The sequence below is a fragment of the Sapajus apella genome, unplaced genomic scaffold (genome assembly GCF_009761245.1).
Source record: "Sapajus apella isolate SASKATOON/1434 unplaced genomic scaffold, GSC_monkey_1.0 scaffold85, whole genome shotgun sequence".
Classification (NCBI taxonomy): Eukaryota; Metazoa; Chordata; class Mammalia; order Primates; family Cebidae; genus Sapajus; species Sapajus apella.
In genome coordinates, this window is record NW_022437025.1 from 923653 (window position 1) to 930635 (window position 6983).

Consider the following 6983-nt stretch of genomic DNA (forward strand, 5'->3'; position numbering starts at 1 on the left):
GGCACCGCCGGGTGGAGATGTGTGTAGAGATGGCAAAGGCCGGGCACAGGCCGGGCACCGCCGGGTGGAGATGTGTAGAGATGGCACAGGCTGGGCATCTCCGGATGGAGATGTGTAGAGATGGCACAGGCCGGGTCCTCTGGGTGGAGATGTGTAGAGATGGCACAGGCTGGGCACCTCTGGGTGATGTATAGAAATAGCACAGGCCGGGCCCCTCTGGGTGTAGATGTGTAGAGATGGCACAGGTCGGGCCCCTCTGGGTGGAGAGGTGGTGAGATGGCACAAGCCGGGCCCTTCTGGGTGGAGAGGTGGAGAGATGGGTCCAGCCTTCAACCCCAAGCCATTTCAGCTGGGTCTGGCCAGTGTCCTCTCTGGCCTTGGGCAGGGATCCGGCTTGGGCTTAGGAGTCCATGTCTGTGGGGACAGGTGCCCATCACAGCAGGGGTGCTGGGGAGTCTGGGCTGCAGGATCCCCTCGGCCTGCCCAGCCCAGGAGCTCTGAGCCCTTCCTTGTCTCATGAGGACACTAAGCTCCTGGTCGGTGCCCTCCAAGACCGAATTCACCTTCGTCACCTCCCAAAGCCCCACCTCCCATTGGAGGTTTGAACTTAACATACACATTTTTGGGGACAAAGACATTCAGTCCATAACACGGACTCCTGGTCCAGGCTCAGAAATGCCTGTGCCCTCTGACCTGGACTGCGCTTCTGCATTCTCCAGACGGTGAGCATGGGAACCCTGTGTGTCTGTGACCATGTCACTGCAGTGCCAGGGTGAGTCGCCCCTTCAGACAGTGGCTCCAGGCAGCACAGGGATATGCTAGCTCCGAGCCCCAGTGAGAAGCTCCAACAAGGACAGCACGTGGAGATAGGAGGTCACAGGAGAGGAGGGAAGCAGAAGTGGTCATTCGTGCATTTAAAGTTGGAAATGACCCAGAGCCACTGTCATGCATCCATAACACTGAAGGAGCGTCTACCTTCCAGCCCTCCACGGTTGCCTCTCCTCTGCCTCTTTCTAGAAAGCTAATCTAGTTACCATTTATTTATTTATTTATTTTGAGACGGAGTCTCGCTCTGTCACCCAGGCTGGAGTACAGTGGCGCAATTTCGGCTCATTGCAACCTCCCCACCAGGTTCAAGCGATTCTCCTGCCTCAGCCTCCTGAGTAGCTGGGATTACCGGCGCCTGCCATCGTGGATGGCTAATTTTTGTATTTTTAGTAGAGATGGGGTTTCACCATCTTGAACAGGCTGGTCTTGAACTCCTGACCTCGTGATTCACCTGCCTTGGCCTCCCAAAGTGCTGGGATTACAGGTGTGAGCCACCACACCTCATCAATAATCTAGCTCTTTATTTTTTATTTTATTTTCTTGAGACAGAGTCTCACTCTGTCATCCAGGCTGGAGTGCAGTGGTACGATCTCAGCTCACTGCTGCCTCCATCTCCCAGGTTCAGGCAATTCTACCTCAGCCTCCCAAGTAGCTGGAACAACAGGCACCTGTCGCCACTAATTTTCTTTTCTTTTTTTTTTTTTTTTTTTTTGAAACGGAGTCTTGCTCTGACGCCAGGCTGGAGCACAGTGGTGCCATCTTGGCTCACTGCAACCTCTGCCTCCTGGGTTCAAGCAATTCTCCTGCCTCAGCCTCCCGAGTAGCTGGGATTACAGGTGTGTGCCACCATGCCTGGCTAATTTTTGTATTTTTAGTAGAGACAGGGTTTCACCATATTGGTCAGACTGGTCTCAAACTCCTGACTTCATGATCCACTTCGGCCTCCCAAAGTGCTGGGATTACAGGTGTGAGCCACTGTGCACGGCCTAATTTTCGTATTTTTAATAGAGACAAGGTTTCACCATCTTGGCCAGGCTAGTCTTGAACTCCTGACCTCAAATAATCCACCTGTCTCAGCCTCCCAAAGTGCAGGAATTACAGATGTGAGCCATCGTACTCATCCATTTGTTTTAAATAACACCTTTACTGACCTTTACACACAACAAGCTGCTGTTTAAAGTTTAAGAGCATGGTGGCTCACACCTGTAATCCCAGCACTTTGGGAGGTTGAGGTGGGTGAATCATGAGGTCAGGTATTCAAGACCAGCCTGGCTAACATGGTGAAACACACACACACACACACACTGTGTGTATATATATATATATATTATATATTATATATATATATATTAGCTGGGTGTTGGTGGCGGGTGCCTGTAATCCCAGCCATTTGGGAGGCTGGGGCAGAAGAATTGCTTGAACCCGGGAGACGAAGGTTGCAGTAAGCCGAGATTGCACCACTGCACTCTAGCCCAGGCAACAGTGTGAGACTCTGTCTCAAAATATAAATAAATAAATAAATAATAAAGTGTAAGAGCTGATCGATTTTGATGTATGTCCTCCATAAGACTATGACCACAGTTGAGATGGAGACCTCTCCATCACCCGAAAGCCTGTTTCCTACCCCTTGGAGTCCCTCCTCCCTTATCCCTCTCTTTTGACCCGAGCCATTCCCAGCAGCCCCTGACCTAGTTAAAAAGCCATAGATTAATTGGCTTTTTCTAGGCTGGGCATGGTGGCTCACGCCTGTAATCCCAGCACTTTGGGAGGCTGAGGCGGGTGGATCACCTGAGGTCAGGAGTTCAAGACCAACCTGGCCAACATGGTGAAACCCTATCTCTACTAAAAATATAAAACTTAGCTGGGTGTGGTGGACACCTGTAATCCCAGCTACTCAGGAGGCTGAGGCACAAGAATCGATTGAACCTGGGAAACAGAGGCTGCAGAGAGCTGAGATCACACCACTGTACTCTAGCCTGGGTGACAGAGCCAGACCCTGTCTCAAAAAAAAAAAAATTGTCTTTTTTTATAGAAAAAAATTTTTCTATAAAATTTTTGTCTAAAAAAATTTTATACAAATGAAATCAGACACAGTGCGTGATTCCACTGATGTCTTTCACAAGTCTTTCTCAGAATTATTCTGAGAGTCTCCGGGTGTCTTCCTTTTCCCTCCTCAAGGCCCCACAGCAGGGGTGTCGGGCAGTTGCCTTCCCCACTCCCTTGCTGAAGGACATGAAGGTTGTTTCCAGTTTGCGTGATTGCTGGTAAAGCTGCTGAGCATTTGTGTGCACATCTTTGTGTAGGCGTGTGTGTCTATAACCATGCCGTCGTTTCTGTCAGGTGAAGACCTAGTGGTGGCACGGCTGGGTCCTGTGATTGCTGTAGGCTTAACTTTGTTTTCTTCTTTCTTAGAGACAGAATCTCACCTGTGGCCCAGGCCAGAGTGCAGTGGTGTGATCACGGCTCACTGCAAGCTCTGCCTCCCGGGCTCAAGCAATCCTCCCACCTCAGCCTCCGGAGTACCTGGGACTTGGCAATGGGTGTGCGCCACCATGCTTGGCTAATTTTTGTCTTTTTTGTAGAGACAGGGTTTCAACATGTTGCCCAGGCTGGTCTCAAACTCTTGAACTAGAGTGATCCTCCCACTTGGCCTCCCAAAGTGCTGAGATTACAGGCGTGAGCCACAGCACCCAGCCCAAGATCTTAACTTTTAAAAAAAATTTTTTATCTTTTCTTTTATTTTTGAGATGGAGTCTCACTTTGTGGCCCAGGCTGGAGTGCAATGGCACCATCTCAACTCACTGCAACTTTACCTCCTGGGATAAAGCAATCCTCCTGCCTCAGCCTCCTGAGTATCTGGGATTACGGGCAACTGCCACCACGCCTGTGTAATTTTCTTTTATATTTTTACTGGAGACGGGGTTTTGCCATGTTGGCCAGGCTGGTCTCAAACTTCTGACCTCAGATGATCCGCCCAAGTCATCCTCCCAAAGTGCTGAGATTATAGGTGTGAGCCACTGTGCCTGGCCAACTTTTTTTTTCTAATATATATTTTATTGCATTTTAGGTTTTGGGGTACATGTGAAGAGCATGCAAGATTGTTGCATAGGTACATACATGGCAGTGTGGTTTGCTGCCTATAAGGTTTACTAAACTATCTTCCAAAATGGTCATATCACTTTACATGGTGTACCAGCGACATATGAAAGTCACACTTGCTGCACGTCCTCGTTTGAGGGATTTTTCCCTATTGATTTTGTACCCTGCCACCTTGCCAAGTGTGCTTATTCATCCCAGCCCCCAGTCCCCGCTGGCCCTCTGTGGTAGATTCTGCAGAATTTTCTACCTAGATGATCTTGCCTTTTATAAATAAATACCATTTCACTTCTCCCCCCCCCCCCCCCCCCCCAATTTGGATCCTTTAATTTCTTTTTCTGCATGTGTTGTCCTGGCTGGAACCTGATGTCGATGCTGGATGGAGGTGGAGTGTGAAAACCATGGTTCCTGATTTCAGGGAAAGCTTCATCCTTCACAGTTAGATGTGACGTTGGCTTCAAGATTTTTTGGTAGATGTCTGTATTCATCAGGGTTCTCGGGCTGGGCGTGGTGGCTCACGCCTATAGTCCAAGCACTTTGGAGGCCAAGGCGGGCGGATCACCTGAGATCGGGAGTTCAAGACCAGCCTGACCAACACGGTGAAAGCCCGTCTTTAAAAAAAAAAAAAAAAAATCAGCATTCTCTAGAGGGACAGAACTAATAGGATAGAGTTTCTCAAGGAGTATTAACGCACACGATCACAAGGTCCCACCATAGGCCGCCTGCAAGCTGAGGAGCAAGGAAGCCAGTCGGAATCCCAAAGCTGAAGAACTTGGAGCCTGATGTCCGAGGAACATGCAGCCTGGGAGATAGACAGAGGCTGGGAGGCTAAGCCAGTGTGGCCTTCTCGAGTTTTTCTACCTGCTTTTCATTCTGGCCATGCTGGCAGCTGATGAGATGGTGCCCTTGCCAGCCCTGAGAAGTACATGAGCAGCCTGAAAAGCAAGATAGTCCGAGCAGCTGAAACAGCAGCCAGGGGTGCTGGGGACGCTGATTCCCAGCAGAACCCAGATCGCGTCTTTGTAGTGGCTTCTGAAAAGCCAGAGTGGCCGCCTCCACCAAACAGATCTGCTGGCCCAGAGGCCTCGGAGGCGGGGAGCCGGGGACTGAGCTCTGCCCGCTGCTCTTGTGTTTCTTCCTGAGGGGCCTAGAGGGAGTCACACCCACGAACTAGAGTTAACGCTCTTCTCTGCTGACCCCAACTTTTTAGACAAAGCTGCTCTTCCTTAATTGCAAATCAGAAAATCTTTTTTTTTTTTTTTTTGAGATGGCGTCTCATTCTGACGCCCCGGCTGGAGTGCATTGGCATGATCTTAGCTCACTGCAACCTCTGCCTCCCAGGTTCAAGCAATTCTTCTGCCTCAGCCTCCCAAGTAGCTGGGACCACAGGTGTGCGTCACCACGCCTGGATAATTTTTGTATTTTTAGTAGAGATGGGGTTTCACCATATTGGCCAGGTTGGTCTCGAACTCCTGACCTCGTGATCCACCCGCCTCAGCCTCCCAAAGTGCTGGGAGTACAAGCATGAGCCACTGCGCCCGGCTTTTTTTTTTTTTTTTGAGACAGAGTTTTGCTCTTGTTACCCAGGCTGGAGTGGTGCAATGGCGCAATCTTGGCTCACCGCAACCTCCGCCTCCTGGGTTCAGGCAATTCTCCTGCCTCAGCCTCCTGAGTAGCTGGGACTACAGGCACGCGCCACCATGCCCAGCTAATTTTTGGTATTTTTAGTAGAGACGGGGTTTCACCATGTTGACCAGGATGGTCTCGATCTCTTGACCTCGTGATCCACCCGCCTCGGACTCCCAAAGTGCTGGGATTACAGGCGTGAGCCACTGCACCCAGCCCTAGTTTTTGTATTTTTAATAGAGACAGGGTTTCACCATGTTGGTCAGGCTGGTGTCGAACTCCTGACCTCAAGTGATCTGCGCCTTGGCCTCCCAGACTGCTGGGATTACAGGCATGAGCCACCATGCCCAGCCCCAGAAAATCTTTGAATCTACCTGTGACCTGGAACACCCCCCGCCCCTTCAAGATATCCCACCCTTTTAGGCCAAAACCAACGTGTAACCTCTGTGTTTTGATTTACAAATTTGTCTGTGAATTCCATTTTTCTGAAATTCCTGCCTTTAAAAACCCTTGCATGCAAGCCATCCGAGAGGCCAGCACTTAAGCATGAGCTGCGCCGTTCTCCTTGCTTGGCCAAGCCTGCAAGGACGCGTCCCCCTGTCACCTGCTGCAGCCCTCGGCGTGGACGCCGGCCTTACTGTGCTAGGTCAGTTCGTTGACAAGTCAGCTTTGCGTCTCTGCATGAACCTCTCTTGATCATGATGTAGTATTTTTTATATTATTGAATGTGATGAATTAAAATTAAAAAATGTGTTGCATCTATGCTCATGACATTGTTGAGTAGGTTTCTTTTCCTGTAATTCTGCTTTTGGTAGTAGAGTAATGCTGGCCTTATATGATGAGTTGGGGTATATTCCTTTCTCTCTACTTTTCTGGTACTGTTTGTATAGAAATAACATTATTTCCTCCTTAAACGTTTGATAGAATTTCTCAGTGAAGCCATCTGGGCCCAGTGTTTTCCTTGTGGGAATGTTTTAACTAAAACTTCGAATACTTAATAGATACAGGGCTATTCAGGTTATCTATTTCTTCTTGAGTGAGCTTTGGTTGTTTCTATCGGTGGATGTGTCCATTTGTTCTAAGTTGTGAAATTTATTGATATAAAGTCACTTGTATTTTCTTATTTTCTTTTTTTTTGGGAATGTAGGTGCAAGGTTACTTGTATTTTCTATCATTCTCTTTTTGTTTTTTGAGATGGAGTTTCGCATTCTTTATTTATTTTTATTTTTTGAGACTGAGTTTTGCTCTTGTTGCCCAGGCTGGAGTGCAATGGCACAATCTTGGCTCACTGCAACCTCTGCCTCCCAGGTTCAAGCAATTCTCTTGCCTCAGCCTCCCGAGTAGCTGAGATTACAGGCATGAGCCAACACGCCCAGCTAATTTTTGTATTTTTAGTAGAGATGGGGTTTCACCATGTTGGCCAGGCTGGTTTG